The sequence below is a fragment of the Seriola lalandi genome, unplaced genomic scaffold (assembly GCF_002814215.2).
Source record: "Seriola lalandi dorsalis isolate HSWRI2012SDOR001 ecotype SW California unplaced genomic scaffold, Sedor1 jcf7180002054968, whole genome shotgun sequence".
Classification (NCBI taxonomy): Eukaryota; Metazoa; Chordata; class Actinopteri; order Carangiformes; family Carangidae; genus Seriola; species Seriola lalandi.
Genome location: NW_019525519.1, coordinates 1,175,890 through 1,203,214, shown reverse-complemented (window position 1 = coordinate 1,203,214; position 27,325 = coordinate 1,175,890).

Here is a 27,325-nt window from a genome sequence, read left to right as displayed (position 1 = left end):
TGAATGACATTTGGGCTGCAACCACGTCACTTCTTCCATTAGCGAAGCCTGTCCCAACTCCGCCGTATTGAACCATGGCTTTCAGCTATTAGCCTGATGCATGACACAGTCAATTCCAGTTACGCTTTAATAAGTGAATATTTATCTTTGCCCGTTCTTGAAGAAAAAAAGGGAACAGGCAAGAAAAAAAAAAAAAAAAACTGAGGACAGAAGTCCCAGAATTGTTCTTATCTCTCTTCATGTGTTCATGCATGAGCCTTTGTTTTATTGTAGTTTAATATGGTGTGCTTTTGCAAAGTTCTCAGTTCAAATTGATGTATCAGTATACAGTCCTATAGGAGATGCTCCCTGCCATCTAATGCTTTTAAAAGGTCACTCAAACAATTTTACATGTTGAGTTAACTGATCATGAGGAGTAGTACATGGCCTATAAACGCATTGTTTAATGTCTTCGTGGCTGTGATGAGAGATTTCTTTCTGAACCCTGAGAAAACAACCATGATGATGTCATCAGGGTAATCTTCGCTTAGGCTTGTAAATCACAAGGAATGTCTGTGAGAACAAACTGCAGGTATGGAGTTTAATAAAATGTTGTTTTTTTACCAGTTAGGATGGGTCAAACAAAATAATGATTGTATCTTGGGAAATCTAAGCTCCAGTGATTGGGGGGTTATATCGTATTGGAGTATAAAGCTGCATTTCCACCGCAGGAACATTCCCCCAGGAACCTTTTGAGGACCTATGCGCATTTCGACAGCAAAAACCAGTTCCAGTTTAGTTCCGGGGTAATTGATCGACCCCAAAAAAAGTCCCTGGTCAGGGGGTAGTACTTTCCAAAGGTTCAGGAACTTTGGGGGGTGTGGTCTGCAGTGCTGAACATTTCTGACTGGTCGTGTACTCGCTGCATTTTATTTCACCCACCATGTTTAAAAGTCCGCAGCGAGTGTGCAAGCTCAAAATTTTTCCAATACTGGATTGTATTATACGTGAGGTTAATTTAGAAACAGTGTCACCATTACATAGTTTGTCACCCACAGACCACTGACAAGTAACAATAAGTAACAATGTTTATATTTAAGCATCAGGAAATAACTTCAATTTATCTCATCTTTTCACCTAAAATGTCTTCAGTAATATTGTGTGTGTGTGTGTGTGTGTGTGTGTGTGTGTGTGTGTGTGTGTGTGTCAGTGGCAAGAGAGAGGCGTTGATCTGTGTGACCAAGTAGAGTTGAGTGCCACTCTGACAGGCTATTAGTCATAAGGCTTTAGCCACTCAACTCTTATCACTATAGTAATCTATACCCTCAGATGGCTACTCTACACATTTCAATACATACACTATACACAGGCACATTAACACATATGCACCTCATACTCAATGGAAAATATCACTTCACATGACATGATATTTGACTTACAACAAGGTCGATGAAGGCTGACAGGTAAAAGTATAAGTGAATGTTTAAATAGATCAGTGAAGATATCAATCACTGTAAGTCTGAGTGTCAGACTGGCCACTGTCCCGTGTCCTCCCAACTGTCACGTCTGTGGCTTTATGACACACCCCCAGTTCCCCTCAATTTCAGAAAGCCAAGGGGAGACATTTAACAGATTTGTGATATCGCTGGTATGAATCATGTCAACATAAATATTATCAAGCAGCATTTTCTTCTGACAGACATCCAAATATTCACAAGAAACAGTCAATGTTATTTAAAGAGAGATTATCACAGGATGTTGTAGGACCCTCAGAGTTGCTTGGAAACTGAGAACCAATCATTTTCTTCTTCGCTGAGCCACGGGGGACTAGTTTGGAGTTAATTGCAGAGAATCCAAATTTTTAATTAAAATGAACATCATGATGATCTGACTGGATTGGGATTTGTTATTGCCATTTCTTTCTCTCTCTCCATCTCATTTTCTCTCCCCTGCAGGACAGCTTGAAAGAGTCCTGTTGTTTTATTTTAATTGGGGCGGTGATGTAATTGGCCTACTCCATGCTGGTCTGTTCAATTTAGATCCTGGCGTGTGTGTGTGAGAGAGAGAGAGAGAGAGAGAACACATGTGCAGAGATGTGGTGTGTTGGATGGCTTTCACACTGATGGAACAAATAAGTAACAAAACACATTTTGAACATTAGTGTCAAACAAATCAATTGGACCACAAGTTCAAGGTCCCACAATCCATCTTTCAAGATAAATAGCATAGTGAAATGTTCAGCTTAGACATCCTATTTGTTGGTTACTCACATAGTACAAGACAAAAACATTCTTGAGTTTGGACTTGATCAAGGGTTTTGCACTATAGCTTTTAGTAGATCTCCCATGTAGTGCGATATTTCACTACTCTATCTTATAAAGGTCAACATGACTAAAATGCACCACAAGGTGCACAACTAAAACAAAATGACATAAAAACAAACATTACATCAAAGAGACGAAATTACCTAAAATTTTGATTAAAGTCACACAGAAGATATGACAGTAAAAGGAAGAATAACAGGCATAAAAAAGCACAAATAAAGACACAGGTGTTTTAGATGTCATTGTCTGACTTCCCCTGTGTTCCTCTGTTGTGTCACTATAGTCATGTAGTCCCACTTAAGTCCCTTTTTAACACTGTGTGAACATGCCCAGAAATTATTTCTAAGCAAAATTACTGATGGAGAACACAAATCAAAGGGATGGAGCTGGGTGTTAGAGGCAAGGGGATGAATAGTTCTTGAAGAAAAAAAAAAAAAAAAAAAAAAAAAAAGTGCAACCTGCAAATGAAATCTAAAATACACTTTGAAAAATCGATTCTTCACGCGTTGGCTTGGGGTACGTACCTTGCAAAGGTGGCACTGTGATAAATATTCATGTATTTTTGCCCCTACAAATGGCTGTGCTTTTAAAAAGCAGAGGTCAGGAGAGGAAAGGGTTGGGAGCTTTAAGAACAGCAACAACAGCCTAATCATTTCAGAGCTGCTTTTTCTCTCTTCACTTCCATAAAGCGTGGGGGAGACATAACAGTGGCATTGTGACATTTATCGGTCCACCTTCTCGGCGACTATCCCCTGATTTGTGAATTCTGTGCAGGCAGAGATAGCATAGCTTTGAGCAGACTCCCACCCGCCTAATAATATCTCTGTAATTAGCATATGCTTTGATTATAAAGGTCACTAACTCGGCCTAACAGAACATCATATGAAATGTACCAGGGGAGGCTTGTTTAATAGTCTATTTCCATCCCTTTTAATCTCCATTCAACTATTAACATGCCATATTTCCTTATGTCGAGTCAGTGAATGTACTTTAAGACACACTGGCAACCCAGGGGGAGACGTTGCTCTACAAGATTCTTTGCACCTTTTACTGCATGTAAAGAGGTGTATCTGGGAAAATGTGGGACCAGTAAACTTGCCTGGATCTGCTTAACTCTCTGATAATTCTTTGCTCATACTGTACCAAAGTTTTTGTTTCACCTAATAAATGACTAATATGTAGTCTGCTCTCTGAGCTAAGTTGTGTAAATCAAGTCCACATTTTCACTTGACTTAACTGTTGATTTTAGAGTTTTTTGTGTCTTATGGTACTTGCTTCTTTCTTCAGCTGTGATGGTTAATCTGACAAGATTCTTTTTTGACCACCATGGTTAAAAGGTGGTTAAATTACATGCATCTTCAGCTATTTAGTTGATCTTGGCACTCATACTCATTCATTATTCAATTTAATTACTGAAAATGTGTTGTGTCCACCAGTAAATTACAATTATATCTAACATGCCCCATTCTAAACAAATAACGCTAAGGTCAGGATGTCATGTTAAGCTTTATGAAATACACACGGTATATGCAGTGTACTATGCACATGAATAGTCTCACATTAAGAACGCACCATATTGGCTTGAGCTGTCGCTAAAATGAAAATTACTTCTGCGATTTCAGTGGCTATTCATGTGCCAACAATTGCACATGTGCATGAGATATATGGAGAATGTTAAAAAAAAAAATTTCTTCCAATTGCAGCGAAGATCAAACACAGAAGGATGAGACGGACTGAATAAAACTTACGCTGTTTACAGATCAGTAAAATAAATCTGGCTGCTGTGAACACATTCACAGCACAGCCTGCCTATAGATGGTGCTCTGCTTGAGCTGGTGGGCTATTTTAAGTCTCCCCTTGCAAATACACTAACAAACAGAGAGGGGAGCCCTCATGGGAGACCATTGTAAACAAGTGGGTATGATGCACTGAATACAATCCCACTTTTTGTTTTATAGAAAATATGCTCCTTTCATCTGAGACAAACAAGTGGATAAACCAGCGCCTATACTCACACACCCAGCGTTAATTACCACATTCATTTACAATGTTTAATCTGTGTGAGAACTGAAAATACAACAAACAAACAAACAAAAGGCAGACCAGGATTTTCCTGTTGTTTTCTTTGTTTGTATGGCACAACATTTAGTACTGAATTCTTATCTGTGGAAAACTGGTCTGCACAACAATGTCCTGGTTTTGCCTTCCTCTATCAGTTCTGCAAAAGATATTTCTGTCTTAATGATCTAGGTTACATACAATAAAAGAATAGATTAAAATATCTGGGTTATTAACATCCGTGTAAAATTAACAGAGAAAAAAGTTGTTGTTTTTTTTTGTTTAAGTCATATTCAGATTTTGGGTCAAGTAAAACTGATTCCCAACAACTGATCAAACATTTAAATCTCTGTCCCGGTCAGCAGTCCTTATGAGACTTTAAAGAAATGTAACTGAATTATTTCTCTCATTAAAAAAAAAAGGTTATCACTTTGAGCCAATATGTTGAAATTCATTAGAGACAACCAAAATTACAGCCAAATTCAAATACAGGAAGTGCTGCTTTCATATCAGAGTTCTATAAGGTCCAGCTATTACCTACAAGCCTCTCAAGCCTGGTCACCTGAGCTCTCTCCATTTATTATCAAAGCACACAGCACATTTGAACCTGAGGGAAATATGATGCCTGACAGCTCCTGTATCCAGCCAGAAAAAACTAGCTGAAGTTTCACAATTATTGGTGACCAGGCGAAAACTAAATAAATAAATAAATCAAAATCTCTCCTACGTATCAACACGCAACCCTACACCTGCCAGACGGTATAGATCGCTCTGCGGTTGCGGTCAGCAAGGTAGCTCAAGGTATGGCAGGGTGTGACCATCACCATGAAAATATTCAGTCATTTGTAATATTGTGACACAGAGAGACAATTCAAAGTTTCCATAAATTCCTGCATGTGAATTCAACAATTTCACTTATTTAATTAAATAAAACTCTTGACACAAGGTATTTTTCACATATCTTGCAAAGTAGATATAGTTTTAGGACTCTAATGTTTAAGAATATTAAATTTCTCGGTTGCATTTCTTTTATTTGCATCAGGAAGAACTTTTTACTCCTTGAAATCTACAATTTCAAATGTATTAGCTTAGTTTTATTGAATAAAGCCACAAAAAGCATCATGTGCTTCAAAAGAAGCCAGCAGACTGAGAGAAGTGGGGTTCATGTGTGGAAAATGAAAATAGATGCTTCAAGAGAAATGTCAACACTTTTTCACAGTCTTTTTTTTCCTATTGCTGTGATTTAAACGCTAACTGCTATTTTAAAAGACTCATAATTAAACTGACAATGCAATGGTCACATCTGAATCCTACTGGCTCCTACAAAACAAAGACATGATGAAAGGTATTTTTACTACTGCTATGACAGGGCCATGGACACACAGGTTTGTTGTCTCCATTCTCAAGCTTTGATCAAAGGTTCAAAAAGAGCAACCTCCACATCTGGAGGGAAGTCGCTTTTACCCAGCACAAAGAGACAGGAAGAAGGAAGAGAACAGCAGAGGAGGACTCAGACACAAATGACACAACATTTCAATCAAACTGCCATAAACTTGCAACATCCTCACTTTAAAAAAATAATAAAAATCACATGGCAGACAAATATAGCTCAGAAAATGCTTTTTTGAGTGGTTGATGATCATTTACAACAAAGTGGATATATTAGGATATTGTTGTTCAACAGGAGGATGTTATTATAGGAGGTTAATAGATTAAAGCTTCAATGTCAATAGTGAAACCTGACATGCTGCAGATGCCCACATTCGTACTACCCTATACAAGCATTTTTCCATCACTATTAAGTGTGTCAGCTTAGGAAAATAGGAAAATATTTAATTCATTCACACAAACAAAAAGACAATTATTGTTCACTGTAACGCTTTCAGATAAAGAATATTCAGGAATAATGTGCCTGCCCACTGTGACAAGGTATCACAGTAGAACAATTTTCACCACTGTGTCTGAAACATCCTCTTTTCCTGATAAACAATTCAAATTTAAGAAGTAAAAGTAAGGGTAAAAAAGAGAGTAAGAAGTATAAGAGAAAGAGAAAGTATTCATTAAACCACAAAAATGTCATGTGAAATTTGTGCATGAGAACTTAATGGCAGCCCCCTCATGGTAGAGGATATGCTGCTAAACCGCCAGTATCTTTCATAACCTCTTCATTTGAATAGAAGCATGAGAATGTGTGCTCACACCTGCATACACATGGTTTCATTATCATAGCTAACCCCCCCCCCGTGTTAGTTTAAACAGGCAGAGAGTTATCACTGACATTTCTGACAACTACACTCTGAATTTAACAGATATTAAAGATGACCTCCGGCCTGTCTTCCTCAATACGATATACATTTCCTGATTTTTAAAAGGAAGAATATTTCTTTTGTAGTTATGAAGAAAAAAGGAAACAGTCTCCACCCCAATATGTGCAGCTCTCCCCCTTGTTCACCCACACTTGAATAGCAATTAAATTAATTCTCTCTCTCTCTTTTTTCCGCTTGTTGGGTCTTGTGAGGACTTTTGTGTTAGAGGGGATGGGGGGAGGAGTGACACATCTAATCTAGTACAGCTTCGCATCTGGTGGGAGACTTATGAAATGAGAGGAAGGGGGATCTTTATCAGTGTGGAATTAGTGCTTCTCCCTGCTTCATCCAGGAAGTGTATGGAGTGATTCCATTATAAAGAGGGAGCCTTCAAAGAGACCAGCACAGCCAGAGGACACCTTGGGAGGAAAGAGAGGACCAGGCTGAGGAACAGGATGGAACCTTGCTGAAGCAGCACTCTGCAGAGAGAGATCACAATCAGGCATTTGCACAGGGCCAGAACAATTACCTCCCAAATAAAGGTCATTTTTACATCAGTCCAACACTTGCATAGGAGGGAAAATGGACTGTCGTTATTGGAAAAGTAAACTGAAAGTGGAATATAATAACTTTTAGGTATGAGTTTATGAGTAGACATTTCACTGTAGGATAGTGGGAAGAGAACAATGTATTCAGGTGTGCAGTAACTGCTCGGTTAAGCAGTACTGGTAAGATTTCCATAGGAATACTCCTAAAGATCAATAATTACAGGGATGTACAGGATTTACATGTGAATTGTTGACGAAACAGTGCTGTATTTAAAAACATACGCAGGGTGTGACATATATATGAAAACAAGATACATTCAAATCCATTTCTGTTCCATCTCCGTAGCAACATAAAGTCACTCTTTCTCCAATTTCTACTCTTTGACAGCCATGAACTTGCAGCTGTTGGTTACATAGACCCCATTTATGGGTCTTGTTCAGTGATCTGTAAGTGTAAGAAGGCAGCATCAATGAAACTCTGCAAGCGATAAAACTTTAGTTTCGTTTCATAGCTCGTAATTACAATTCGTCTATTTGTTGGAATTAGTTTATGTATCGTTTGTTAACTGTTATTGTTGTAACTCAATGGTTTTAATTCAGAAATTATTCTTCTACTGGTGATTGTGGTAGGTGCACCTACGGCCTCAGGTGCAGTATCACCACCCTCTGACTGGAACGGGGCCAAGATACACATATGTATTTGTGGCCGAATGTAAACAAAAAAAAAATGTATTGAATCTCATCTGGAGTTCTATCTGGATACAACAATTAAGAAGTCAAGCAAGGCTGTTACAGAATTAAACATCTAATTTTATTTAGTTTTAGGCCGACCTCACATTGTTTTGACCTCCAGAACTTCACCCTTTTAGTCTGTGCTTTGGTGTCTGCTCTTATTTCAAGCCAGAGTAAACCAATGGGTTTTACGTATAACGTTCCTTTGACAGGAACATCATTGGTCTAACACATCTGCACCATTAGTGGTGCATTATCCTGATGCTTTCACAGCCACCAAACTCTGTGTGTATTGCTGAACAAGTTACCAGTTTCACACCGGGGGCCAGGGGTCTATTGAAGTGGGCCTACAGGGGCTCTAAAGTTACTGAGGACTGGCATTGTGGTTTAAATGATCTGGCCCTGCGGAAATGTAGAATTTTACTCATGGCAGTAATTGTACCTCACAGCTGGAATGAGAGCGGAGACAGAAGAGTGCATAAAGTGAAAGAAGGGTGAACATTTTATAGTTTTTCAGGGTTAGAAAAGGAGCTAATGATAAAAAAATAATAGATATATGTAAGGGCATATCTATTTGTTTGTTTGCAAAGCAGTCGTAATTTAAAAAAATGTAAATTGAGATACTTTTAGTTAAGATTATACCACTTCTATTTGTAGGTACAAACTAATTACAAACTGTTAAAAAATAATAAAACCAGAGTAATAAGTATACTCAATATGTGTCAATTAAGTACAAAAAAATGAATAAAGGTTGAAAATAAACATTTAAGTGCAATTAAATTACACACCCACAAATGAAATTCTGAGAATAATGTATGAAATATTACTATAACTATACTATTAAATTCATGGTTATTAAACTATCCCTACTAACAGATTTTAATACTAATAATTCACTGTCATACTTGCAGTGTGCATGTAGGTTACATTTGTAATGTGTACCCTTACTTGCAACTAAGTGGCATAATAGTATGCATTAATCACAGGCTAGTGATACAGTGCTATGTTATAAGACAGTTAAGACATAGTTTGCGTTGCGTAACCCCAAAACTTTGTGATAACTTCCTGAACCCTGTGCAGTGAAAAAAAAGTAAACATTTCCTCTGATTGGGTGGCCATTCTGTAGAAAATCTAAAAACTTCCAGATTAGATATTTGTTTGTCTGTATGCCAACTAAACCCCTAGAGTGGTTGTAAATAGGGGAGGTTTTACGCATTTGTGGGGTGGACTGCAGCCCTCATGCGTAATTCATGCCGGAGCGAACGCAGCGACCGACCAGGCTGAGATTCCCTTTCATATTCTAATCAACTGCAAAGGATACATTTGCTCCAAATCCAACCCATGTTAACAGGGCACAACACTGACCAAGCAGAGTTTTCAATCACAGCTAAGACAAGAGTGTGTCTGTGTGTAAGAGGGTGGTTAAGGAATTTTAGTTAACATACTGAACTGTTGAATTTGAATTTTATTCTATTTGATAGGCAATGCATTTTAACATAGTTCCAATGCAGTTCCACAATACACTCCAAATATGAAAATACAATGACATACAAAAAAAGAGGGCACTAGTTTGCTTTTCCAAATTTAAATCCAACTTTTCCCAATTTAAATCTATGATGTAGTATTTTACAGATGGCATTCACCATGCTCCCTGTCACTCTGTTAATGTCTTATCTTTATAGGTAGATCTGGAAAGGAGAAAACAAAAATGAGTGAAGCTCTCAAGTAGATTCAGTAGTAGATATCTTTTCAGTATGCGACAGTGATTCCACTAGATGGGCTTTTTGTCGATTATTTTCAGAGCCTACTTGTATAAGGCTGTGAGGAGTCTGACTGTGATGCTTGAGCCCATACTGCAGAAAATTATAGGGTGTATAAATAAGTGGCCTGCCTGAGTGGGTATGCAGTGCCTAATTAATTTGACACAATTAAGGTTGGTCATTAGAGTTTGGGTTTTTTTTGGGGAGATTTGATGCCTTTATTTGGTAGGGAAAGTGGAGAGACAGGAAATACGAGAGAGAGAGTGGGGGAGAGACATGCAGTCAAGGAGTCAAACCAGGGACCTGTTGCTCAGGGTCCAGTTTGCATTTATAAAAAGGCTGAAGAGCATCAGGCCCAGAATGAACCATTGGGGAATACCCATTCTGTTCTTTAAAGGGGAGGAATTTTCTCAGTCAACTTTCACACACTGCATTCTAGTTTGAAGATATGAACTGCTTGTTTAGAGAAATTCAGTGTTGACAACTAAGACAGGAGAATGCCATCCAACCATTGATCCTACAACTTGCTAACAACCTTTTCAAGTACTTTGACAGGATAGGAAGAACAGGAACATGGGTGATAGTTGCATATCAGATCATGATAAGACTGGTGTAAAGACTGCCTTTTTCAAGATGTTTGGAAATTTGCTGGTCCTAAGTGATGATTTAATGAGATTAGTCTTAGGTGTCATGATTCTAGACGTTTTTTTTCCTTTCTTTCTTTCTTTCCTCTGCTAAGGTAGTGTAGTATAAGTTATATCTAACAGAAGTAGAGATAAGAAATCTTGGGTTTTCTTACCATTTGTCAATTAGAGCAAAGAAAGTCTTGTAAAAGTCTTAAAAAATCCAAAGACAGAAAAGCCTGTCCATGAGATCTGTGAGCATTAAAGACCCAACGAGTTAAAATACGGTTTGTGATTGTAGAGAGCACTTGTTAGTCTTATGAATGTCTGAATGATTTTCTGTATCTAAATCAGATTTGATTGTCATTAATTCGTATGCAAAAGCCAGCGTACAGTGTTCACTTGGCGGAAGATCATTTTTTTTGTAGTTTATCAGACCAGCAGAGTGGTGTCAGCTTTCTGAATCAGAACCTTCAGCATTTGGAGTAAGTATTCTTATGAAGTACACTAGACTAAAGCTATTGAATGTGCCAGGAATATATATTTGACATTTTATTTATTACTGTATGCCACAAATCTCAGTTTCAAGTTTAGGTACAGGTTGTGAATATCAAAGTTTCTGCCTTCCCAGCCAACATGACATCTTTGATTTGTAGTTACATTAGCCTTAAATTACTTAGCCTAATAAGATTCATTAAGAGATTCAAAAAGATTCAGATTCAATGTGGATTTGTTACTGCATTCGAAATCAATAAAATGCCCAACCCGAATCCTAAGTGACCAAAGCAACTCACACATGGCCCAGACATGATAAAATAACACCATCTTTGCCTCAGAAAAGTCTTTCTGTATCTTTACTAGTTCGCATAAGTTGTCAAACAATCCATACATGGGTCATTTGATAGTGAAAATGTATAAAACATGCAGGATCTACACCATGAACACTCCTTGCATGCATTTATAAAGGTGCGTTTAGTCAGGAACTACCAATCCATTACATATAATGTGGGTTATTAAGATGAAAACAGTAAAAAAAAAAAAAAAAAAAAAAAAAAAAAAAAAAAAAAAAAAGGAGAGAGGAAATTAAAAGAACCATCAAATAAAATATATTTCAGAGAGAGAGAGAGAGCCAAAAGGAAGCATTTTAAAAATCAATGCAAAATATTTGAGTAAAACTCTCATGTATCATTGCCAGATAGCCATGATTTTATTACAGTTTTACTGTAAGAAAGATACTGCTTCATTTTTGAATTGTGATGAGCTATCATTATTATAGTCTGATAAGATTTCTTAGAATCCATTCAATACATTAACGTATATAAGAGGAATATAAGACGCTGTTTCAGCACTATTATCCACTTAGAGTGGAAATGGAGACATATCAGAATTTAACTGATTACGACCACTGGAAACCAATAATTATGAGAGTAATATTTCTATATGAATAAACTGAACAATTGAGAATTAAATATTTTTTCTCCTCACTGTGCTCTCTTTAACCTTAAAGTGCTATGGCTGTGGGAACAACCCAGACGATGTATGCCCCCTCTCATTCAAAAGGATAATGGCAGCTCACTGTAATAGTGGCAATAAAAGTCTGGCTGCTTCTTCAGAAGGACGAGAGAGACTCTGAGGGAAAGTGTGTGAAGACAGATGATTGACTGTCGATATGGCAACGGGATGAGGGAGTGTGTTTATTGATGGAGGATGGAGAAGTTTTCTCTGCAGGAGCCACATGACCCTGCTACGCACATTGCATCCACGCAGGAGCACAGCACAAGTCTGCATTCACTGCAGTATAAAAGACAGACATTAAAAGATCTCTACACAAAGGCACATGTATAGATATGCATGCATGCATGTGTGTGTATAAACACAAACTGACAAACACAATTTCCATATTTACTGTTGGGTGAGAAAAGGAAAAGGAGGGGAGGGCAAAAAAACTCATAAATAAATGACAATGCACAGCTTGCCCTGGAAATAGAAGCATAATTTTGTGTTTGTATTATATTCAGGCGGGTAAAATTTAATCTCCCTTTTAATACCCTCTATTGTATAAACAGGAGAGAGGTTGCTGAAATATAAACATTAGGAATGTAACCTTATGAAAATCGATTTTGCATTGAAAAATATTATCTCTGCCTGGTTGTTTATTAATGCAACTTCAGGCATGTAGCCACTATCAATGAGACAATCCTCCTATTTTATTTTTATGTCATACAGAAGAGAATCTATGCGAAGAGGCTCTGGCAAAATGTACTATAAAGTTACCTCAGATAAATCTAGCAAAAGGTAACATAGGCAGCATTGTTTTGAATAAGATTGGAATCGAAATGCATGAATAGGAAGACCTTATCTGGAGCCAAACAGTTGCACAGAAAAAATAAAATTAGAAAAGTATGTTAGAGCATTATTTATTACTGCTAAAAATTGTGAAGTTTGGTTTGATGGCTGGAAGTATGATTTCACTTGATTAGTAATGTTTGTGTGATGTAATTATGTGACATGTCAAAAAGTGATAATAACATTAGTGATATTTGACCCAATGGGACCTAACAGCATGGGTTACGATTTCAAGCATCATGCATTATGCCACAAATGTAAAGTGACAGTTGAGTAACAGTGAGCTGATTCCCCCCCCCCCCCCCCCTTTTGGCTCAATATCTGCAGCTCCACAGAGGGCTGTGTTAAGAACTGGATCTGATCTGCTGTTATATCACACTGTAAATGGTTGAGCCACAGAAACCAAACAATTCTGCCAGCAGACTAATCACTTGGGCTGGTAAACCAATCCTCCATGGACATGCACCGCAAGTATGAAAGTGTGTCGGCAGCCCCGATTATTTATTCATTTTGTTTGATTCAGGATGATGTTCCTCCCTTGGATTACCGTTTTTCCTATCTGGCAAGAGTGCTGGCACTTTGCCCTCTGTTTAAGATATCAAAGATTTGTGGCATCTCGTTGCCTTGTGTTGGCTCGCCTGGGGAGTTTCACTAAACATGAAACGGATAAAGCCACAGTGATGAGAGAGAAGGAGCGCGGAAGGCAAGAGGGGAGGAGGGATTGAAAAATGAAAAGATGTAATGTGGCTCTTCTGTTTCAGGGAGAGAAGTGTTACTGCTGCCTCTGGAAGCTGCTGCCTTTTCCTGGGATGCAAGAGCATGATGGTCTCAGGAGAGCAAGTCCATGGGAACAACAGCTTTAAAATATCACTGGAGAGGACTGATTGGGACTGTGTGTTTCTGTAATCTGTGTATATTAGATGCGGCAGTTTGATTCATTTTCCGGCTTTGGTTTCATCTCACAATTATGAGATGGAACACAAACAGAGCAGCTAAATTTAAGAAAATACATGCCATTAATTATGGATGGCCTTTTTGGACTTTATCTCCTCCTAATTTTAGCTAATGAGGGAGCTGTAAACATACTGTAGATATGTCCAAGCAAGTACACTACATGGTTTATATACAGTGGTAGTTTTTGTGGCTCCAAACACTGGGAACATTTTCAGACATGGAATCAATCCATTTAAATCATATAAAGGACCAGTCATCGCCATCCAATGACAGGATTCATTTTGATGGGCACAATTTTTTAGAAAGATGAATTTCCCACCAGTGGCCATTTCTTGGACTGAAGAGCTACATGATCTCATCAGCCATGTGTAATGATCCTTTTAATATCAAGATATGAGCAGCTGTTGAAGACATGGAGACAATGTCAATGTGAATGCAATTTCCACTGTGGAGATTTATCAGCCAGACTGTCTGTTAGACCTACTTTTAGCATAGCCAGAAATGCTAGGAAGTAGTATTAATGGTCAACAAATTTTAACAGAGAACTAAAAAATATCTTGTCCATCTTTTAGAAATATAGCAAATATATTTGTTCGAATAATGTAAAGAGGAACCTAAAATGTAATTCCCATTTTGCTGTGGTTCTGGACCCCATGACATACAGGTGCAACACTCTTCTGACCACAACCAGGAGAAGGCTTGAAACATTCAAACAGAGAGGTCATCAAAACGCTACTAGCTACCCTGTTAAGTTAACCGCTTACATCAGTGGTTATTATTTCCTCGAGTACGAGTCCTCCCCCCCTCCAGGAAGGGCCTTGACCAATAGATAAAGATAGGTCTGATATAAAAAAAATTCCCGAGCCTCTGACTTGCCACTGTAAATGTTTGACTTCCAGTCACTTATATGATTCAGATCTTCACTATTTGACGCTGGACAGATGACAGCGCCTGGCCATGGTTTTGCATTTAAAGATAACTGACCCAGATCAAAGAACTTAAGCATTTAATTACTTAACTTTTCAATTCCTCAATTTTCCCCTCCGAACACCACATTGGAAATGAAACCATGTGTCTGGTGCTCTTATTTGGTTCGACATCAACACTGACATTAATGGCCTATAGCCATCTCCGTCAAGGTGCTCTTTTCTAACAAAAACTCTGATTACAACAACAACAACATGATCTGTATCCTCCAATACGGAAGCAATATAAAATCACCTCTGCATAATGGGCTGGGATAACAGGAGGAGACTCTGGGGCTAATACCACACTAGGTTTCTGATTTCCTGTCTAAATCGGCATAAAGCATTTTGCCTTCAGATGGATTACCTGTCGGTGCATTAAGTACAACTTAGACCGCATCTGAGGCCACAAGAGACGCCAGCTTGCTCTTCCTGAGGAGCTTTAACCATGGCCTCTTCAAAACCACAGGGCTATTACATCTGCCTGTTAAAAGCTTTGAGGGAGACGTCCAGTCAAAGTCAGAGCTTAGTGGGAGCTTGTACCAAGGTGACTAAACCCATCCCTTTCAGTCGCAATTATTTCTGATGGAACTATGGGTAATTTGTTCATCTTTGCACCACCTGCATTAACAGCTGCAACAAGAGTCACTTTCCATCACCCTCAGCTTCTTTGAACTAAAGACAGCAAGACAGACAGATGAGTGAGCAAGACAAGCTGAAGACTGGGGGGATAAATTAGAAAGCAAGACTCTGCTTCAGACTACACAAGCAAGGCGGAGAATCAAACATACAGGAGGCTCATTTGATCAATGGCCTCGATTGAGAGGCAATGGATTTCGCATTATAACCACCCTGTTCATTATTGGCTGAGTTAGCGTCCGCTCGCTAACGCCCCCTCTGTCCTTTCCTATTGAGGAGTGGTGATCAATTAGGAGGGATGCGTTCCCTTTCACACACACATACACGCACACACACATACACAAGTAGACACACATAACACTGTAGCCCATCACTCCACAAGCAGAAGAGTAAGTGAGGGCTAGAGAGATCCAGCTCAATAGAAAATCACACTGCTTACATAAACAATAGCTCAATTAGAGAGGTCTGTTCATGTTATGAGATTGCTTTTCTTATGCTAATCTGTACACTTAACTAAATGCTCTTCAGTAAGGGGTTTGTGCTCTCCCAAGTTAGCTCACCATTTCATTATGTAGTCACGTGTAAGCAGCACTTCGCATTGACTGCCTTCGTAAATCAAGTTCATGGAAGGAGGGATAAAAGTGCCGTGCTGATATGTAAGTGGATTTCGGGGGTCGTTTTCCTATCCTTGTATTGATAAAAGCTTGATTAATCAATCATACATCTCTTCCCATTGATAGTCATGATGAAGTGCAGCAGTGTGATATTGTGTGTGTGTGTGTGTGTGTGCACGTGCATTTGCGTGTGTGTGTGTACATGTCCTTCTATGGTCATGTGGACAAATCTTTGTTCAAAACCATAGTTGTGAGGACCTCTAAGCTGCTCCTGACAACTTCAAAGGGCTGTTTGATGGTTAAGATTTGGTTTTAGGTTTCAACTTAGAACCAGGTTTACGTTAGGGTTACAGTTAAACATTTATTTGTGATGGTTAACGTTGGGAAGCTAGGGCATGCGTTACGTCAATGAATGTCTTCATAACTATAGAAAGACCACCGTGTGTGTGTGTGTGTGTGTGTGTGTGTGTGTGTGTGTGTGTGTGTGTGTGTCCCTCTTACATTTTGGCTTTAACCATCATAAAATGAAGAGGAAACAAGAAACTTATACATACAAATATACCACGGCGTAGTTTCATGTTGCATATATCAGAATAACACCTAAATAATGTAACCTGATATGCACACATATGGTGTGGAGGAAAAAAAAAGGAGGAACTTTATAAAATGGCCAAATTTGAAAAATTAATTGTGTACACTAGGCACTCCCCGATATTTCGGACGCTGACCATTTTTGGGCGATTTTCATTAAAAATACGTGATCGGTAGATCAGAATGCTTCTAGTCACCGATCACATTAAAACCAATCACTTGTGGTAAATACTCTGGTACTGGTTAATACTCAGCTGAGAGAGGTACTGTGTGCTGTGTAGTGGAGTCCCGCTTCCACCTCGTTCAATGTGTCGGCACGCAACAGAAAAAAATGTACTTGTAGCATCCCTAGTGTCGACAAAAATGGCTTTTTTTTCTTTTTGGTAAATTAACATTAAAAGCTACTCACATATTCCTGGAATACATTTGAACCCACTGTTCATCTCAGAGGAAAGCATTGTATATTTATTCAGTCATAAAAAGATACAGCCAATGTCGCTATCAAATATCACGTTCATCAATCCAATAGTCAAGACATTTTAGCCAAAACCACAAACATCAACCTGCTGGTGGCGCTAGAGGAAGAGTCAGGGGATCAACATAGTCATTAGAATACATCACCCAGGGATCATGGATGTCTTTTCAAAATTTCACGGAATGCAGATGATATCTGTTTAAGGGTGCAGGCATTTCAGCAGAAAGCAAAAAAAGTGTGTTTGGTTAATAAGCCAAAAGATTCCATGAAGCTTGATGTAAGTTGGGAGCACTCACAGTAAATAAAGCACTCCTTTTCTCTCTCAGTTGCTCTGGCAAAGACTCAAGGGCCTCCCCTCTCCTGTGCCTATTAGGAATCCCACATATTTTGACAATTAAATCTCAACACAAGCGTCACAACTTTATATCATATACTCTTGACTGCACTACTGTATGACATACCTTTTGAGATGATAGGATAATGTTAAATCTTGAGGCTTTTAAACTTAGGACATTCATTCATCCATGCTACATTAAAAAAAAAAAAAAATTTTAATTTCAAATTTTCTGGGTATATTATTTTAGAATTTTCTAAAATGTTTCCAGTCCCAAAAAAAAAAAAAAAAAACTTAAATTTCACGATTTACTTCCTTCCAGTTTTCTCCTCACTTTCTCTCTACTTCATCTCCCCTTCATTCACTTCCTCTTTCCCTTTTGTCTCGCTCCATCTCATCTCTTCTGCACTTGTATGCCAAACTTCCATTGTCCTATGTATGAATTTCGTCTCTCTATTTCTTAGCTCAGCTTTTCCTATGTCTCAGCCTCTCTCCCTCCACTCATCTCATAGCACAACCTATCTATCATTCCTGTAATCAACACAATGGAGTTCTCACGGCGGCCACAGTGACCCTCCCTGGACATCGCCCCAGGAAAGTGACGGAGAAAGAAAGAGTCAGACTTGCCAAACACTGAATCATCACATTTATTAAATATTATAAAAAGGGATGAGGCAAAGAAAAGCAAGAACATAGAGAGTTTATTTCTCAGAGCAACTGAATTATAGCTAGAGGCTATAGAGGTTACTCCGTCTGACTGCTCACTTTTACAAATACATCCCGTAGATGAGTAACAGAGCACAAACCCCCTGTAGTTTCACCGCTTCCAGCCTTGTGAATTACTTTTGAACATTCCTTTAAAGTTTTTGAGCATCTCAGGCTTCCTGCTCGACTCTCCTCTGATGGTGTGATGGGATTCTCAAGTGCTGAGCACTGAGGTAAATCCTGACAATACCACGGATTGAAAACGAATGGCTAACCTCACTCCCCACACACACACAAATTAAAAAAGTTTAAAGAGTAAACCTGAGGAACCTGTGGTATTCATGTTGGGCATTGATAGATAAATTATGTGAATCAAATGCTTTTACAATAAACACAAGTGAAAGATGGTTGACAACTTTCAAAAATTAAAAATTCCGCTACCGTCGAATTTCCTCTGAAACTTTAATTAAATCAAAAGCTTAAATATCCGAGTGACCCATTCATAATCAAGTACTAAAGTCTGCAACTCGAAGCTTGGGCATTTATCCAACACTGCGACTGTGAGGGAAGGATCTAGGCTGAGAAGTGAAATATTATTTCAATCTGATGCCTGATGCATTCAGTTTGCATAACGTGCCTCAATTCTGACATGTGGAAAACAGCCTTAAAGATGGCAGTTCGATGAATAATGAAGCAAAATGAAATGCTAATTCACTATTAGTGTCAGGAAAACTTATAATTCCCCAAATTGCTTATTTTTGGAGCACATGACCCACAGCAAAGAAGGTGACTGCTTCTTGTTCTGGAGTTTAGACTGTGTCACAGCGTTTGAGTTGTCATGGGGGTGTCCTGGAAATATATTATATTATGACGAACTTTAAAAGGAACAAAGAATTCAATCCAGTCTTTGAAAAATCTGGTGTGAGCTTCGATTTGTTATTATTTTTTAGATTATTTGGACAACGCGCCGTCATCCCTCCATACCTTCTTTCACTTGAAAACTTCATCACTTTAGCCGGGGAGTTAAGATCACGTCCATACTTACGATGCTAATTAAGTAGCCTGTCCCAAACAATATACTGTGATTCCATGCACAGACACTAATGCTGTGACATTTTGTGTATGAGGAGTTAAAGCGTATTTGGCTAAATGTATGTCTATTATTGGTAATTTTAATTAATTAGAGGACATTTCATTGGACAAGGATAAATAATCAAAAGCTGTTTTTCTACATATTTTCTAAATATTTCTCCTCATTTTCCCATTCCAGTTCTGTAGTGGCTTGCAGCATAACATCCCCATTACCTTCCTGCAAATGGCCAATGCAGAGGAAGGGATTAACTAAGCATACATTTAGGGCTATGGAAAAATGGACATGTCCACAGATTTATCAGCATTTGTTATGGTTGTTCTTGTTTTAAGTATAAAACCACCTCTAAACCGCATCATTGAATATGCTGTTGCTCTGCGTCACACAAACCATTAGTGAGAGAATTTATGCATTTAATATATTAGAATAGAAAATTAATTTAAAAAGAAAACGCTATGAAGGAACACATTATCTTTCCTGTCGGCAGTTTTCTGGTTCAACATTTGGCAGCCTCGTCAGTAAATGAAAGAATTATTTCAATTATTGTACAGCACTAAATTACAGTTTGTGGGGAAAGTGGTGACAGGTCTGCAGAGCTATAACACTTCCCCTGCCTCTGGCTTCTCTGTCAGTTTTAATGAAGAAACCTCTCCATACTACACAGAGTGAGAGAGACAGAGAGAGGGGAGGTTTTGTTCACTGATTCTCAAATTTGTTGCAATGACTGTGAATCAGTATCAAAAAAAAAAGAAAAAAAGAAAAGAAACACTACCATCCCAAGGTCAACAGGAACTGCTGGGGCTTCAACTATCCCAAAATACGGAGACTGAAATCAGAAAAGAGTAAAACATACTCTCAACAGCTAAAAATTAATTGAATCGGTTTCCTACTGTTGAACTTACTTACAGCATGTCATCCTATTAATAGCCCCAGTGTCTTACTGCAATGGTTTGCCACAGGGTCCGAAGCTCAAACCCAACTTGCTCGTGCAGATATTCCATCAACAAACATTAGGGAATGTCATGTGTGGAAATATATTGCTATTATACCTGCTAAGAAAAACGCCTAGGGGCAGGTGTATCCTCCTTATGCTCGCATTAGCTCCCTGCTAGCTACCCTGTCCTTCTGCACATAATGCCCTCTATAAATAGAGAATAAAAGAGGAGGCCTAGTGTTGCCCATCCGCCATTGTAAATGCCATCCCATCCATACAGATATCAAATGCCTGATCCCTGCAGCATTTAACCAAATTAAATACCACCTTCATTAGCAAGCCAACACCTATCGGAGGCATACAAAATACCCCCAGCCCCAAGGACACACCGCTAAATGGGCTGGCAGAGCTTAAAATAAGTCCTCACACCACAAAGACTAGCCTTCATTTGTATGTTCCTAATGTACCAGCTTCACTCACTGTACATGGCCCGCTGCTCCGAACACATGGTGAGTAATTGCCAACACTCGACCTCCATACTGCACTTAATCAACATGGTAACACCATGGGGATAAATTCAGGAACAATACAGCCAGAATAATTCATATATTGGTCAACAGAAGTAATGTGCAAAGTGGTGTTCAGCGTCAAGGTGTCACATGATTCAGAGCCAAGGTTACTGTAAGTTACCTGAGAGAAATACCAATGGAGGCAAGGAAGAAGAAAAAGGAGACACCTTGACCCAAAGTCTGAGGCTAATAATTTTCTTTGTTTATTTTCCATCTAATGATGAAACTAAAAGATTCCAGTAGTCTCTTATTTTTTATTAACAGTGTACCTCAAAGACATTGTAGCCTTCTACTTGGCCTTTATCATTTTTTTTGCAGTATTTTCTAAATTAATTTATAGTTGCCATAATCTATTTGACCTTTTAAATATAAGCCCTATGCATTTGTCTTCTTAAGAAATCCTTGCAGGATTATCTCCAATGACAAAAGAATGGACTGTTGGGACCCATGAACTGAATGCATGTTTCCAGGTTCAAAACACCCTGTTCATCATTGTACAGTTGGCCCATTTGTCTCCATTCTCACCTTTGACCCGCAGGCAAATGGTGATAAAAGCACCCTTCATTGCATTCGACAATAAAAGCAATAGGCAGTTCTTGAGTCAAGCAGCACAGTAAACAAACATAAATAAAAGAGAGTGGGAATCAATGAAAGAGGAAGCATAGAAAAGCAGCACACAGACCTAGAAGCCGATACACTAGCATTCAGGTATCGCCACCAGTACAATAAAATAAAAAAAAAGAAAGAAATATACACAGCTTTACAGAAAATTGAGAAAAAAAACTATGTCTATGCATATTATTTTGCAATACTGTACAGTGTTATCTGATGCAACTATCACTTTGAGACACACAGTTTTGCATACCTGTAACTTTGCACAAGAGAAAAAAAGGTGCCTGTGTTGTCACAGTGTAGTCACACACATATATATGTATATATGTATATATATATGTGTATATATATATATATATATATATATATATATATATATATATATATATATGGACACCGTAAGCAGAGGTGGAAAATGTACACAGCTTCATTACTTGACTCAAAGTATAGATACTCCTCGTCAGATCTAACTCCAATACAAGTCAGTAAAATTTTTACTTGAGTTTACTGGAGTACTTGCTTTTAAAAATACTTATAGTACATTTTTTTTTATGTCAACACATTGTTGTATTGTTCGGCAGTGCATTTGCAGAACCTAATGACTGTGAAACAACCTACTGAATGAACCTGTTGAATAAAAATCTTGTAGAATATGATACAAATCTGATAAAAAATGGACATAAAAATACATTGAATCAACAAAAGAACGGCCATGGTCATTTTCATATTTTGTTTTTTTAGGCAGTGATGGAGCTTGGTCGTGGTGAACACAGCAAACATTTGAAATGAAAGGAATCTTTATTTATTTCTAAAACTTCAATCATAGAGGCCATGGTGCCCTGGTGAAGAAGCTTCTGCCTCTCCTTCATCTAATGTTGCCATCATTAGGCCACTGCCACATTCAAACTGAGCTGTTCAAAAATGCAGCGGCACAACATGCCTGACAGTGTAGGAGTTGAATGTGATTGGTTTATCTCCTGTGACGAACACACTTATACAACACAGTGTATGGTCCATCACATTTTCAAAATAAAATAAAATTCATTCCACTGACTAAAAGCTGCTTCAGTTACTTCATAGAAATGTAGTGAAGTTAAAAGTACAATAAATTTACCAAAAAATAAATAAAAAAAAACTAAGTCAAGTACAGATACTGAAATACATACTTAACACAGTACTCAAGTAAATGTCCTTTGTTACTGTCCACCTCTGACCCTAAGTAATGTTACTCTTGCTTGGCCCTTTTGTGAAAATTAAAAAAAAAAAACTATTGATGCATTTTTCAGAAGAAAAGATCATTCAGACCTTCTGTGTCACTACTGTACCAAATTTCTGATAAGGACAATTCACTGGGAATCAACAGGTGATCGCTCATTGAAACAAGCAAAGACCTGCTCTTTCTGACAGGAAAATCTAATGCAGTTTACATGGCTGAGATATTGCAAAGAAAGGAACGCCATGTATAGTGTATACTATTCTCAGTGTGACCCAACATTGTAGGAAAAACTACAGTAAGTTTGCCAACTTGACCGAGAACTTTAAACATGAAACACTCGTAAAGTGAAACAGCAGCATCAAGCAAGTGTTTTCTTAGTTCACAAATGACTTAATTTGCCCATGCAGCACTTTGCTATACACATAGCGAACTAACATTAAATTCAAAATAAATCCTCATTTACAAATAATTTCAGCATTTCAATAGGATAAGGATTTCATGCCTGTTCTTTACACCAATTGGTAACTGTAGGCTGGGTCCATATCTGACTGTTGTGGTATATGACACGGACGTGCACAAGATAAAGTTCTTCCTATTGATATTTCTCTCATTGACAGTGTACCAGAATTGTTCAAATGGCTACATTCAAGGGGAGCTGAACCAAGGAAAAATAGCTCTACACTTGGTGTGACAAGGCAGCAGTCTGATAAACTGAGGTGTAAAAGGCTGGACTGAAGAGAAATACACTGGTGGTGTCTAGTTTGGGTTAATCTGGTGCACATCTTTACATCTTTATTATTCTGAACATTGATCTACGCAAGATTCAGTTAGCTTCAACAACTCTCCATAACTGTGCTCCGGTGCATTATTCACATTTTAGAGGCATTTGGTTTGTATTGGATGTCTTTACAACTTCTGACATGGAAAATAAAAACAGTCGAGCTTGACCTTCCTCTTCTATCATCTTCCCTTTCCTCTGCTCCAAGCATCCACCCTATAACGGATTAGCTCAGAGGAAGACCCATTTCCTCCCTGAGGCTGCTAAAATATTAATCAAAAAACAGAGGAGTGTGCAGCAGCTCCCAAGATGCATGTCTTCTAATGGTAATACATGGGCAAGGCAGAGAGGGAGGAGTGCTGCCTGTAATAGCCTCACAGAGGGGGAGGAGAGGAGGAGGGCCAGAGGTGACAGGGGTTTTCACAAGGGACAAAGAGAATGAGAGAGAAGGATAGATAGGCAGGAAGAGAGGTGGAGCGAAGACACGAGGTGTGTGGAGAATCGACGAAGAGACTGCACTGATACAGAGAGCTTCAGAGAGATCCAGCACAGGGAGGATCAAAGAAGTATCATTGCCTCTCACCATCCATTCTGTGGGCTTACAAGGGTCGAGGATAGTCTTGTGTAAAACTTTCAAGTATGAATAATAGATAACAAACCATACAAATAGCCAATTTAGCTTAATATTTTTTCTTTGCTTATCTGCAGGGCCAAATATTTGTCTGTGAGCGTGCATACGAGAGATAGAAAAGAGGTATTACGGTTGTAACAGGCACATTTTTAAAGACATAACATATGATGCCAGGTGGTTTTGTATGAGCAGTGAAAGGCGTTTCTCTCGTGGGCCAAATCTTAGCCCGTCTCTGGCACTGAGCCACTGCCAGCGGGGGAAAATGATTGGAGTATCCATGTTGGCGACACGGTAATCATGAAACTAAGCTTTGTTGCAGTGAGGGGAGACTAAAAGGGTTATTTCAGCTAATTTTCCACGCTTGCCTACTACTCTTTCTGTTACTAGGTGATTCAAGTACATTGACAGTTGTCATGTTTTATGGGGGAATATGAGAAGCATGTTAGCTTGCTGAAAACTGTGAAATTAAGGCACACACACGAGGCAGGCAGCCTCCTGTAAGAATTGCTCTGACAGTTTAAAGCTGACAACTGTTTCAAATACCTAGTCTGAGAGGAACAACAAGCTGATTTTATGGGGAATGCAAAACTGTATATCCTCATGGGTCATCTTCAACTAACCTGCAGACAGCTGTGACTGTGTTCCACTACCTGGTAATTAGGGAGACGTGGAGCCCCCGTGGGTTACACACTCGCAGCATGCTGCCATACTCCTCCCTCTTCATCCGACAGGCTCCCGGGAGAGATGGCCATTTTGTGAAAGGTGACACAAATCAGTGACCTCTCTCTACCTGACCATGTCGATAATGAGATGCAACTGGAGCTTCATCGTATTCAAATGAGGATGCGCGTGACAGCAATGCAGAGGAGATACCCGAAGAAAGACCAACATCAAGTTCTCTGAGAATAAATACAGAAGTGTAAAAGGAGATGATTCGGCGCTGAGAAACGAATAGGGATTATACACACTCTTTTGCTTTTGCCCACCCACGTTCTTTGTGTCTCTCAAGACAGATGGGCAAGGGTTAAACTGGTCTGTCCCAGTCATGGGCCTTTGTCTATTGTGTTGCTTTGCTTAATGTAAACCGATAAAGCTGGCTAACCTTGTGGGCCCAATCGATGCTTATTTAGAATACCATTGATTAACAGTTCTGATTATTGATTATGTCATCCTGCACAAGATATGCCAATGGCTCTGATAAGCGGTTACCCTGGAGCAGATAGGCCTGTCCACTGGGCTACTGGACACACACACACACACACACACACACACACACACACACAATGAGCCCTGCTCCTAAAATAGATTCACATGAGTTCAACGTCTTTCTCTTTATCTCTCAAACACACACACTCACCCACCCAGCATGGGCACACACACACCATTATGTACACCCTTATGTATTCACTCATTAACACACAAAGACTGAAGACAGTATTCTCTGTTGACATGGGGTAATGTCTGCTCATCTGAGACCTAAACATTGAAATTAACACACCATCTGTTCCCGCAGTGTGCCTAGTGGCCATTTTGAAGTTTCATCACTATGAACATATAGCATATAGCTACATACAGTTTCTCCTACACTAAATTTGAATTTTGTCTTGTTGGCAACAGTGGAGCGAGGATACCCCTCACTTTGTCCAGCTGGAAACAATTAACAGTCAATTCTAAAACTTTCCCAAATATTTCAAAAACAGAATCACCAGTTGAAGACATTTTCCAACAAGTTTTATCACTTCTAAAATAGAGTTGTGGGCATTTCCAGGGGTTTTTCATCAGCGTCGTCCCTGCTCTTCCAGGTGGTGAAAGGTAAAGAAGAGCTTTTAACATTCTTAAATTAGGTTTGCTCAAATGTTTTCTTCTCAATGTGTCTTTCAAACCCTCAGCCTTTTCTCTTCATCCTCTAAGCCATGTATCTTGTCCTGTAGTTGAGTGCAAATGCAGAGTTTGAGGAGTTCTTCACCTACACTCTATGTTGCACTACCTGTTTGGCTCAAGACCCTTTTCCATTTGTCAAAAACCCATTAAGACCAGCTAACATCTGGCTTTTGTTGGCAATGGAAAAGGGTACAATCAGTATTCACATTCAGGTCAAATGACTTTGCAGTACACGGGTATTTATCAGCTCCGGTTCTGATCGGCATTGATGATAACGCAACACCTGGGTGAACCCGTTAATTTTCACCCCTTTTCCTGCTGTGACGTCTTTCAGAGCACGGACCTGTCCCTGCCCACCTTGGTGCTGTTAAACCTGAAACTCCATGGCTACACTACACTCCAGGAAGAAAGAGTGAGCTGCAGCCCTGAAGTAAGTTTTAAAAACAAAATCACCAATCGAAGCGTCTCACACAGAGGTTCAGACATTTGCACACCGTTCCACCTGCGTCTGTGTGTGGGCTCTATTTCGTGCATGTGGTGACTTCGCTGCTTGCAGTAGCATGTGTCCTAAGTCCAAACCGAAAGGCAAACTCGACTGGCAGAGGAAAAGGGGTCAAACAGCTTTTAGGTTTATCAATGTTTAAAAAAACCTGCTTAAACTTGTTAATTTTGGTGGAAGAAGGTCATCGGTGACACACAAATATTTACACTTCTCACGGAACTTGACGGCATAGACAGTGTTGCTCCATTGTCACCAGTGCCCTGGTTTCACCATTACATTACAACTATTCACACCTTTACTCACATCACAGCCATGTGACCTCCATGACAATCCAGTGCAGTTAATTTACATAGGTGTAATGCAGTACAGGGGAGATCTCCATTACTCACTATAATTGATCAAGCCTCATTGGCTTTTCATTGGATTTTTTTCTTTTTATTTTGGATAATATTTTTGGGAGACTCTAATATCCTTAAAAAGCTTAAATTAAAAGGCACGATGTGAAAGTAACAAACAGTCTTAAAAGAGTAACCACACTCCAGAGAGAGATCATGTTAAATCTTCACAAACGTCCTATAAACAATCTACCTTAAAACTCACAATGAACATGGACATAAAAGCAAATTACCTCAACCGTTTGTAATATATTGTTTAATTGAATGGGATAAATGTTACATGTTGATTAAATATGAAAAGGTTTCAGGATATTTTTTTTCTCCAGCAAATGCTCTCAAGCCTGTGGGGTCATTGTCCAGTGCTGTAAAGCCTGATGATAAAAACATTTACAGCGGTGCCGTTATTAAAGAGAGAGTGAGTCAATCAAAACGGTCAATAACACAGTATCCATGACTTACAATTACCAGCGCTACCACTTGCACACTTGAGTATGCCATTCAATTTTTATAGTCAATGTGGAAAGATTTAAACACATTAAAAAATGAACTAATAAGTGGGCATGTGTAGATACAGTGTGTAGTATTCACTGCTTGAGTATGAATTTGCTTTAAGGAATAGGCTTATATAATACATATAGTAATAAATATACTTATTTGCTTTCTTGCCGAGAGTTAGAGAGGATTGATACCACCCTCATTTCTCTACGATAAATATGAAGCTACCACCAGCAGCCGGCTAACTTAGCTTAGCTCAAAGACTGGAA